Below are 10,545 nucleotides of genomic sequence, written 5' to 3' on the forward strand. Positions count from 1 at the left end.
CTCTTGTTTGCATAACCGTGACATCAGTAAAACAATATACGCAGTTAAGTTTCCAACTACTCTCTTGCTTTGCACGCGCAATATACGTGTATTGAATTTTTTACAGAAGCGGCGGGGTAAGTGAAAGAAACAGTAATCGCGGTGAGTCTGCACACATTATTTCGCACGAAAAGAAAAGGGTACAAACCGTTTCCCAATTACCCTTGGGACCCGTCCTTGGAAGCCGATCCGGCTCTTCTAGGAAAGGTTTCGAAGTATGTACATCCCGGTGCAGCTTTTCCTTTATTTCGTTCCTTTTTTTTGTCCAGCTTGCATTGTTTTCTATGTTCTTGCGGTTGAGCCGCGCTCTTTCCGTGCAGTGTTCGTACAAAGGTGATGCGTTCGTTTCGGGCAAATGAAAATATACGCACAGACTTTATCAACTAATTTAATCAGTGTATATTAGACCTAACAAAACTGTACAGATTGAACTGTAAAAAAAATCTGGGAGGTGCAATATCCTGGCCCGAAGCGACACATAGGCTATGACGGACGCGTAGTGCAGGGCTTGGAATTCTCTGTTTCCGCTTCTGCTTGTTTCCACGTCTCGTACATTTCGCAGTTTTTCACGCATGCATTTCTCATTTTCTTTCCATCTCAAGGTTGCGAGTGGACAAGCGGCGAAACAAGATTAATGTTGGATTATTACGAGCAATATTTCCCTCCGATCGGACCTATGAAAAATTCAAAAACAAAAAAGATATGTTTCCCGCCATCGGAAAAAAGATTTCAGAAACATTAGGCATAATTCGGACGGGAGTACAGTGCTGCACCCGGTACAAAATCATTCTAAAAAGAAAAAGTGCGACCAGCCAGCACAACCGAAAATCCGGAAACTCGGCTCGGCAACCGCTCCCTGTCTGCGATTGGAAGACGCGATCCGTGGCTCAGATCTGCGTTTGGAATAGAGTTGCTCCGAAAAGAGCAGAAAACGTTGCTCCCGAAGTGCTCCAACTCTGCGATTGGAAGTCACCATATATTAAGTACTGCAGCTTAACAGGACAAATCAACTAAAGCATCCTTGGACAGGAAACAAATATTAGCAGTCACAGTCTCTTAGCCGAGCGTATTCTATTAATATTTGTTGTTAGGAAGTTGATACAATTTTCATACTGCTGTCAATAGAAATATACTAGAAAAAAATTGCTTTTGAGGAAAGGGAATGACGCAGTAACTGGCTCGTATATCTCGGTGGACACCCGAACCCGCCGTACGGGAAAGGATAAAGGAGGGAGTGAAAGAAGAAAGGAAGAAGGAGGTGCCGTTGTGGAGGTCTCCAGAGCAATTTCGAATCCCTGGAGGTCACTGACGCCACACGGACGCCTTTTGCGTTTCAAAGCGACAGAGGAGCTTCGAGCATCGAAAAAGCTGTAAGAGCTTCGGTCCCACAATCTAGAATGTGAGCAGGAACAGCTTTGAGCACAGCTGATGCACCGGCGCAGTGCGTCTTCTGCATTTTCAATAGCATCTCCTTCAATGCAAACACGGTACGTACGAAGATATGTGGCGAGGAAAAATGCGTTGATAATTTTATTTTCTATTTCCCGTACTGCAATGACTTTGAGGAAACCGGGAATTAAATGCGGAGTTTTAAACCAAGTAGACGCGCGAAATCATGTGTTTATTCTTCACCTCTCCTTACTGGCATCTGCATATGCACACTAACGCGGTTCTCGATCGCTCTTCATCTTCACGCCCTCTCTGCTCGGCAGCAGCGGGCGTGACGTCCTCTTCCCATTGGTTACACCTTGCTCGACGCTCCTACGAACTAACCTGATCGAGCTTACCCAAGTCACTCCAGGGCTGCACAGAAGATAATGTGTGTGTGTGTGTGTGTGTGTGTGTGTGTGTGTGTGTGTGTGTGTGTGTGTGTGTGTGTGTGTGTGTGTGTGTGTGTGTGTGTGTGTGTGTGTGTGTGTGTGTGTGTGTGTGTGTGTGTGTGTGTGTGTGTGTGTGTGTGTGTGCGTGCGTGCGTGCGTGCGTGCGTGCGTGCGTGCGTGGGTGCGGTTTACTTTGTTTCCATGCCCGCACTTCCAACGTGGTAATCGTTAAATAATGCCTTCCTTTCCCTTGATTCACGATTATACGCATTCCTTCGAATAGCAAGAAATACTGTATATTGTGGGGCGGACGTGATGCAGAGCCGAAGACCACGAAAGGCAGAGCCAATAATTAAGGTAGCGCACAAACTACTACGGTAGCGAGACTGCTAGCGCGCCTCGCTCGAGTAAAAAGCGTGCAAGGCGCTCATTGGCATGATGCACGCGCGCAGAAAACAGAGGCGATGCGGCAGCGCGGGCTTGCACTGTTTTGCATGTCGCTCTAGGGCGGCGCGCGGACGCTCGCGTTCTCAAGGTACACACACGTACAGTAAATGGCACGAGACACGACCGTGGCGGTCGCGTTTCGATGGAGGCGAAACGCAAAAGGCGCCCGTGTGCTCTTCCGGAGCCCTCCGCTACAGCATTTCTTTCTTCCTTTCTATTTCACTCCCTCCTTTTTCTTTTTTCACTCCCTCTATCCCTTCCTTACGGCGCGGTTCGGCTGACCAAGTAAGGCTGTCACTGAGTCATTCGCTTTCCTCAAAACGAATTTTCATTTTCAAGCTGTGCAGAGTACAGCAAGCCACACAATATGCGGAAATTAAAAACCGAAACCACTGGAACTGGTCAACATCGTCATTCCCGATTCTGCGACGCAGTTACGGTGGAATAACTAGAGCCTTAGAATCAGAGATAGTGCCGCCGTGCAGCGACCGCGGCTCTCCGCCTGAGCCACATGGCCTGAGCTCAGCTGCGTCGCCTGCAGCTACCTCGCGCCCAGAGTTTAGAAAGCTTTCGTTCGCAGCGCCGCAAGGAACAGGTGGTTGCCAGAGCGACAATTTTTTTTTACTACATCACTAACGATCAACTGCCTTCGTAAATAAAACAAAATTTGGCGCCGTTTGTTGCACGGCGCATGTGGCAAAAATAACGTTACCAGTTTCATTTTAAAGCCTTAAACGTTACGCGACTTTAGCGCCGTCTTTTCGTTCGCCGGTGGTTGGGTTGAGCGCCCCACGCGTGCTATCGGCTGCTATCGGCCGTGTCCTACACTACCTCGTTTAGTACGCTGTAACACAGTCTTCGTGTCGAGGTTTGGCGGTTGTAGCTGTGGTGGCTTTCTTCAGCTTGTTTTTCTTGAATGTGCGGCATCGTTGGTGTTGTGGTAGTGTGACTGTAATCGGAAGCTGACAGATGGCCCCTGCGCTGCGGAAGACGTTCTTACGCGCAAGGAGCTCTCAAAAACTGCTCTGTCGTACCGCACCCAACACCACGCCGGCGCGGCCGGCACCCGACGCCCGATAGAAGAAACGGCTTACCGTGATTGCTGACGAATGTAAGTACTGAAGTGTAAAATGACTTTTGTAGTGTGTCGTGGAATGCATGAGGGTTCTGAATGCATTCAGGCTTGGTCTTTACGTCTTGTTCGCCGTGAGGTGCGAAATGCGAGCACGACACGATCGCTTGCAGAGAGGAGGTGTTTTGACATGCTTGCGTGCCAGCTATGCGGCTTTTAGATTCACCCCCTTGCGCTCTTTGCGTAAGCACCGTTGCGAATAAGTTATGTGATAGAATTTGGTTGCACGCTGAGAACTGTGAAGCGCCGCTTGATTCGTTATTGTGACTGAACAGGAGCAGCGCGTGAAAAGTAGACCAGTAGAAGGAAAAGTGCTTGTAGCGGCTTGCATCTTTTGATTCTGCTGCATGAGTGTTTACTCGATATGCAACATTGCCCGTTCTATGTCGCAGTCGTATGAAGTGCTACGTTTCTTAATACCTTTGGTCAACGAAACTGCGTTTAAAAATAGCAGATTCATTCTATTGCAGTGCACCTGAGGTAGTGGCACACTGGAAGGTTCTTTGTCGTTTCATTTGAATTACGTTCAATATACTGAATGTCATTCCCCATTTTCAGTCTCAAGTGATAAAATTATAACGTGATTCGCGAATAATAGCTCTAAGAAAAATATGACTGGCTTTGTAAGCCATTTTTATGCATACTAATGGTCGTATAGGTAATTAATTACTCATTAGCCTCCACTCCGGAACACATTGGACTGAACCGCTAGAGGCTGTAATGGGATGTTGCTTCTTTGATTATGTTTACGAAAGCATCTCTCTAATTCAGCCTTTCTTCAAATGCATCTGCAGTGAAGGACTGTACAGCTACCCCACCGGTATCATCACACTGCTGTTGCACCTCCTTTCATCCGTCATTGAGCCAACGCTACCTCAACCTGAGGTTAATGGCATCATCGACCTGCTGGTGCAGTCTATCAGCCATTGATACCGGATATCAAGCATGTCACCTGTAAAAGAATAGGTATGTGTGGGCATCACAGACAGTTGTTTTTTTTTTTGTCTTTGCTTGTAGCCTGACAAAACTCTTCTGGTCCAGGATATATATATCTCATTTGTTTCTTTTTCATGTTTTGAAAGAGCATCAAGAAGAAAGGAAAAAGGTATTGCGGGCATCATGAGAGTACTGTTCTAATCAAATGCATTGTGTCATAGTGTGTAATGGTCTTTTTACAGTTTTTATGCTCATGCTTCTGCTTGGGAATCTTGACCACTGTATAGACCAAATAAAAAGATGTATGTGCTTCATGACCTTTCTACAGTAGCCTAAAAGCAGCAATTAAATTTCATAGCTTTACTTCACCAGTACCTACCTGTTGCAAGGAACGGCAAGTTTGGAGTGAACCAGTGGTGTGATAACTGGCAGACATAGCAGAAGGGGAAATACATTATTGAATTTTAGTGTTCAAGTGGAAACGAGAACAGAAAACTGGGCAAGTTGGAATGGATTCATCTTTAAGCAGCGCGAAACACAGGACATAGTGGAAGAAACGAGACGACACGAGTGCTAATTTTTATTTTTGACGTTCTTCAACAGCTGAGCATGGGGTAGGGAGTAAAACAGATCCTCCACATCCATGCTAAAGGTATGTTTCTTGTCCTACATATGCGACAGGAAGTCAACTACCTCAGTAGTTTTTTTTTTGAAGCGATGTTTATTGCCTTAGGGCATAAAAACTATGAAGTGAAAGATAGTAGATGCTTAAATAAATGAAAAAAGTTGAGCTGATCTGATGAAATCAAGAAGTGAACGATGATATGGACCCTGTGTCTATGCAATATATGAATCCAGATTGTCCGGTGAGAGTTCCACTGACGCCAGGTGCCGAATTCTCGTCGGCTTCAGCGCCGGGCAGTCCCACACCAGGTGGTGGATATTCTCCTCACAGTCTCTGTTCTTGCAGACTGAGCACCCGGAGCGGGGATATAAATCTTTGTAATGCAGCCACTTGCGTGTCACAGCTGGAGTTAGGGCGACCCCGACCCGTATCCTCCGAAGCGCAACCTCCTCTGCACGGGTAAGACCACGGGGGAGGGTTACTGCACACGGATGGATTAGAGCACGTGTGAGGCGTCGGAGGTGTTCCTTTCTTGTTAAAAGTAGGGTGCTGTCATCCAGAGTGAGGACTCGAGGCAAAGACGAGTTTGGTGTCGAAAGGCGGGTCGCAGAATCTGTGCGGTTTTGTGCACTCAGGAGGTCACACGGGACCCACTCAATATGGATTTGTTGTGGGATGCGTGCCGCTAGACGATGGATGTCTTGGCAGATTTCTGGAATGCGACTGACTCGTCGTAGTAGGCGTGTGACGTGAAGGGCGTCGATGCGAATGACAATGCGGGCCATTGGTAGCGTAGTAGAGTTCTTCACCATAAAAGGGTCGGGCAGCTTAAGTGAGCCTAAATGCCACTGCAAATAGCCTGAAACAGCATGCTGCCAAGTGTCACGCTATGATACTACTGCCGGAAAAGGGACATGGGTTTATGGGTCTTGACCGTAAAAAAGAGGTCCAACACCGTATCTTTTGTGTTGTTGATGGTGGCATATAGTCCATCCAGGCTCATTCTTTGTAACATATTTAAGGCTTGCTTCTTGACGGCAGCAGGCCTCAACACCACGAGTATAAAATTCTTATTCACAGCTTCTTTTTTCCTTCTTGGTGAACACATCTTCTGGTGCGAGAACAAATAATCTCTCTTTGTTCGAAAGGAGAGGCCTCAAGCCTTCAGCTGCCAAGTAGTTGATCAATCCCTTCATACGTCTTGACGCCTTTTTGCCCGTGTAGTTGCAGACGACTTCTGAGCACTCACTGACACACCTCTGTTTGTCTCCTTCGGATACGTACGAGTGTCCCAGGGCGTCCCAGGGCTCGTGTCGTCTTGTGTTTCTTCCACTATGTCCTGTGTTCCACGCTGCTTGAAGATGAATTTAAGTGGAAGGCTATGCCTTAGAAGCACAGGTGTGGCTAGCATGAATAATGCGCACCATATGAAATTAGCCTTGCATTATGTGAAACCCTGTGAAGCTTATATTGAAGCTGTACAGAAGAAAGGCATTTGTTCGATATATCATGAGTGTTGCTGAGGTTATTGTTCTTTCACACTCCCTTTGTCACAACTTACTGCACTGTACAGTTCAAATGCATTTGGAATCTTTTGAATATTTGTTCATTCTTGTTTTTATTCATACCGACATTCAATTACATGTTGCACTACACTAGCTGAGCTCACGTCAACAATTATTTCCATGACCTTAACCATGCCCCTTGTTTTACTTGAACCGACGCATTTGTTGTTGCCCCCCTGCTGAGCCATCAAGTTTTGCTATAAGCTGCGCAAATTATTTCATTCACTTTCAAGAGGCATTGCTGCAATTAGTGGCATGTAATTGCCTAATTACCTGGGTACTCATTTTTATCTTCTTTGGAACACATTTTTTTTTTACTTGTTTCCCTTGTATTGAGCATGCCACAGCACTGGAGTGATGTGCTGCCGGACAAGTAAAGAAATGTCAGTCCAGCTGCTCCCTTAGGGGCACTTTGCTGAGGTTTTTCTCGCTCGTAGGTCTGTGTGGCTTTACTTACAAGCATTGTATGTGACACAGTGTGTGACACGCCTGCTATAGCTCCAAATGGTGATACATTATGTACAGACAGGTAAATAAACTGAACAGGAAGTAAAGTTGAGTTACTTTCTCCTAGCTACTTAGAGACACAATGGTGTGCAAGTTATATTGTGGTGTGTTTCAGGTACCACTTTTGAGAGAAAAAGCTGCCTGAAGTTTGGTATATACCAGTCAAGAAACATGAAATAATTTTCACATTTGGTGGTGTGCAAGATATCTTCAAATGACTGGAATGACTAAATATCTCTTTATAGCAGCCCTATTAGGCACAACATGTTAATGTCAGTTCCTGTGTATATCAGTCTTCAAATGTAGGGGTAGAGTTGAGCACAGCAGCATGTTATGGCTTTTTCTTGTTCAAGGAAGCATTACATTTATTTCTATTGTTGTGTCTGCTGCTTGTGCTGTTACTCAGCAACCTTATTAAACCCGCTCTGAGTGCTACTTTTTAGTGCACATTTAGCCGCTTTTTGCCTCTCCAAGTTTTGATTATGAAAGAATTCACTATAACTGTATACCCCGAATCTGTTTCTTACGCAGATCTTTTGCCGCTGCATTCCGCCATGGAGGAACCTACCTATTGGTGCTGTTTGTGCACACATCTCATGGCTAGGACGCTACCTCTTCCTGCTTGTAACGCAGACAAGTAATGACAAGTGGGCTGGCTGATATTGCGGACAAGTGGCACGATGGCACACAAAATAACGGACCAACCAGGTCACTTCAGTATCCTTGTGCTATTATATGTTTTTTAAAATCACCTCAAAGCTTGATATCTACATCATTGTAGACTTTTAGCATATATTTAGCAGGACTTTCATTCGCTAGTGTTTGCAGCCTTGAATGTCAGTCTTAAGACAGTGTAAGTACTGTTTCACTGTGAGAGATTTTTTAGCTATTTAGAGAGGTAAACAATCACCTCCTTAGAAATATGAGTCTAAATGTGCATATTGTAGTGGTGTCAAGTGTTGAAAAACCATGTAGCTTTGATGCTTGTCAGAGGTAAAAGTCCACATCTAGTTACGTGAAGCTAATCACATGTCTGCAGTTGTAAACTGCTGCACTTCAGGCTCGCTACAGGGTGCTTCACATCTTTCATTTTGTCACGAGTTCATTTGGCTGCCTTGACTGTTCTGTATTGACTGGCATGTCAGGAAGCTAAAAGAGAATCTGCCTTGAATTCTTACTGTTTAAGCAACAGTGTTTCACTGTGTGTGTATGTGTGTGCATGCAAAGAGTTTTTCGAAGGATTTGTTATGTGGCTAATGGAACCTTCATGTTGCAGAAGAAATTATTTCGCTTCTGTGTTGTTCAGGAAAGAGAGCAGTAATAGCATACACACCTGGTGTTTCAAAGAGAATGAAACAATTTTCAAAAATATGCTTTTTGGGTTCAAAATATGGCTTTTGCAGCATAGTATTACAAGTTTTGGCAGACACTGGAAAGTCAGTGAATTGTATTTAATAAGCTGGTTAGCTAATTTCTTGTAATAAACTTTTTTAACTATCACAGTTAAATAACTGGTTGCAATTAGAATTTGTAGCCTGTCATTAGTAGTAGCCATATCAGTGTTTAGAATTTACAAAACGCGATTACCCTCGCCACTGTGGCTCATCAAAATTTGAGTGCATCATGTGAAAATACATGCACTTTTGAAAGCATGCATGCAAAGCAACTGCTCTAGTGCATTATACTAGACGAAAATGCCAAATTTTGTCGAGCCACAGCACAAAGGGTAATCATGTTTTCAAAATTCTAAAAACTGATATGGCTGTTACTAATGATCGGCTGCAAATTTCTTAATTGCAACTAGACGTGTAACACTAATAGTTAAGAAGTTGGTTGTTGAGTGATCCCACGAGAGATACACAGTCTAAATATTTCAAATTTTAAATTTTTTTAGTAATATATATATTATGCATACATTTTTCAGTAGCCCAGCAGTCAATTACGTTTTGTGGAAAATGCTAATATTTCCGGACAAAACGTATAAAATAAAATAAACGACGTAGTGGCGAAGGCACCATGATTTTCAAGCACAGTTGAATTTCGCAAAGTTGCATTGACGTAAGCATCTGTATAAGAAAGCCATGATGTATGTTTCGTGCTAAATGTACAGGTGAGGAGGAATATGTTGGGCTTATTTCCGTCATTTTGAAGAAGTTGTCGCTTACTGGAAAAAGTTTAGAAAACAACAAGTCTCAAGCGAGGCTATCTTCATGAATTTTTTCGCTGCAGATATAAAGCACATCTTCAAATTTGCAGATTGTATAAGCATCGAGGGGCTAGAAAAGTGTACAGACTTTCATTTTATATAATGCAGGGAAGTACACGAAGTATTGCCTTAAATCTGACATTTTTGACTATACAGTCGAAACCCGCGATAACGAAATCCCGAGGCAACGAAATTCTCGCCGCAACGAAATATTTTCGAATCCCCGGCGAACGCCCATAGGAGTCAATGCATTTCGTATCTCGCGGCAGCGAAACTTTTTTGAACAGCAATCCCTCATTAACGAAATTATCTGAAACGGCAGTCCGCATATTATGTACTTACTTAACGCTAACTTTGTCCAAAAATTGGTTAAATGCTTTCCTTGTGCCCTAAAATTCGGTAAACTACCGCCACAGCGCATTGCTATGGCAGCCCCATTGTTTACTTGAAAAAAAGCTACAGTGGAGGAACCATAGTGGAGCAGTTGCACCTCGCAACAAGCGACAGCGATGATGATGATGATGGTTTGCCCATCACTACAGGTAAATTATGTACTGTGCAGTATATTTTGACCAAAAATGCAATTATATGTATATCAAGTATTTAAATTACGAAGATACTAAAAAAAATCAGACGAAGCGAAGGTGACCAGATATATTATTTATAATGTGTGCCATCACGTCATAAGCAAACGCGGAGATAGCCACCCTAGCGGAGCGGAGCGCCCGCGTCACATGCCGACTGACTCGGTAATTGCTTGCTAGCCAAATCCACATCCACTCTGACTGCCGACGCGCGACTTGTAGGGCCTGACGACATTTTGAGCTTTGTGTACCGCCGCACGTTGTCGACAGTGGTGTGTGCTTCGTGGGATATATAGTACGCGCAAACCCGCTTCGTGTTGTTTATCTTTGAATTGTGAGAACATCCGCCGATTTCTCCCAGTCGATAAACATAGCTCTCGGCGCTTTGGATGTGGACTGTGTAGCGCACGTTAACTGTTTGGCGATCGGACCGTCTGCTTAGCCTAACCGTCTGCTAAGATGCCGCCTCCAGCCAAGAAGCGGAAATTTTTGACTTTAAAAGATAAGGCTGCAATTATTGCCCAGGTTGAAAAGGGCAGGAAAAAAATGGAGATTGCCGACGAATTTGGCATTGCATGCAGCTCACTATCGACAATTTTAAAGAACAAGGCCTCCATTCTCAGCGCGCTCGGAAATGGTGCAAGTGGAAGCAATAAAATGGTGACGGCTGCGGCGTTCCCAGAT

At 44.5% G+C, this 10,545-nt stretch overlaps 1 long non-coding RNA gene across 1 annotated transcript; it reads left to right on the plus strand.

The window, feature by feature from the left end:
- Positions 1-3,087: 3,087 nt before the first annotated feature.
- Positions 3,088-8,512, plus strand: LOC144094186 (uncharacterized). Its single transcript, XR_013306472.1, has 3 exons — positions 3,088-3,417; positions 4,233-4,404; positions 7,603-8,512. It is a non-coding gene; the product is annotated as an uncharacterized LOC144094186 (long non-coding RNA).
- Positions 8,513-10,545: the final 2,033 nt, after the last annotated feature.

Source organism: Amblyomma americanum, chromosome 1, assembly GCF_052857255.1.
Source record: "Amblyomma americanum isolate KBUSLIRL-KWMA chromosome 1, ASM5285725v1, whole genome shotgun sequence".
NCBI lineage: Eukaryota > Metazoa > Arthropoda > Arachnida > Ixodida > Ixodidae > Amblyomma > Amblyomma americanum.